The sequence below is a fragment of the Buteo buteo genome, chromosome 23, assembly GCF_964188355.1.
Source record: "Buteo buteo chromosome 23, bButBut1.hap1.1, whole genome shotgun sequence".
Taxonomy (NCBI): Eukaryota; Metazoa; Chordata; class Aves; order Accipitriformes; family Accipitridae; genus Buteo; species Buteo buteo.
In genome coordinates this window covers 12128407-12129526 of record NC_134193.1, presented here as the reverse complement: position 1 = coordinate 12129526, position 1120 = coordinate 12128407, and the positions used below count along the sequence as shown (strand labels likewise).

The 1120-nt window shown below is 38.1% G+C and overlaps 1 non-coding gene across 1 annotated transcript; it reads right to left on the bottom strand.

Moving 5' to 3' along the window:
- Nucleotides 1-740: 740 nt before the first annotated feature.
- On the bottom strand, nucleotides 741-813 carry TRNAT-AGU (transfer RNA threonine (anticodon AGU)). The gene has a single exon. It is a non-coding gene; the product is annotated as a tRNA-Thr (tRNA).
- Nucleotides 814-1120: the final 307 nt, after the last annotated feature.

Below are 1120 nucleotides of genomic sequence, written 5' to 3'. Positions count from 1 at the left end.
AAAAATGTTTCAGGCTTTTGAGGCTTCTTTCCCTCCAATGGAAAAGGCCCTTTTCAAATTTAGAAATGTCCTTTTACATCACTGGCTTGGATCATTTTGATGGAACAACATAGGAATTCTATCTGAAAATGACCAAAAAAATGGGAAATGTACAAAGGCAGAATAGGAAATCTCATAAATCTGGACTGCAGTTCATTGAAATCAAAATGCAGAATAGGTTAATTCCTAGCTTTTTTTTTCTTAAAAATAACTTTCCAGCCCCTCCAGCAGAACTCTGAAGAAGACAAATGCTAATATTCCTCCACAAAACACATCTATAATTTTTTCAGCCAGCTCTGTAATTACTGAGCTCTGGAGATATAATTTGATTGTCCTGCTGAAGTATGAAGGGGTGAACCAGATCTGACTGTAAATATCTAGCAGCCGTTTCAGATTTGTTCATCAATGAACTTAACAATGTCTGCAGGGCTCAGAAGGCTTTAAATCCCATTATTAGGTATTTCCTATCTCTGTTGCTATACTTTAAAAATATTTTGAGGTATTCTTTTGAGGGTTTAACTCTGACCATTGCTATTTTTTTTCTGCTTCTTATTGCCTGCTATTTGGTATAGGTGCTATATGATGTTTGTATTTCAGCTAGGCTGGGGTGGATGCTCCAAAAAATGATGCCAGCAGTATTTTGGAAATAAACCAGAAAGATAAAGCTCTAGATCTTTGCAAGAGGTACAAAGCCCCCCCTTAGGCTCCAGTGAGATTTGAACTCACGACCCCTGGTTTACTAGACCAGTGCTCTAACCCCTGAGCTATGGAGCCTCCCAGCTTTATCTGCTTTTTTTTCTTTGTGAACATTTCATATAATAATTTTCTCTGTTAATTCTGGAGTGGAACAAGACCTGCTCTGCTAGATTGTGCTGATCCAAGAATTTTCTATTCTCTTTCTAAATGGCACTAATACAAACATCAGTTATAAAACTAGCAACACACCAGGTCAACCCAAACCTGGATTTTACTCTCCTTCAGTTCATCCCTGCAAGGACATCAAGAGTGATACACAGCTCCCCTTTCCCTGGCCAAGTAGCTTGGGAAGTTTACAAATGAGAAGCAATTATATTTTGCCTCT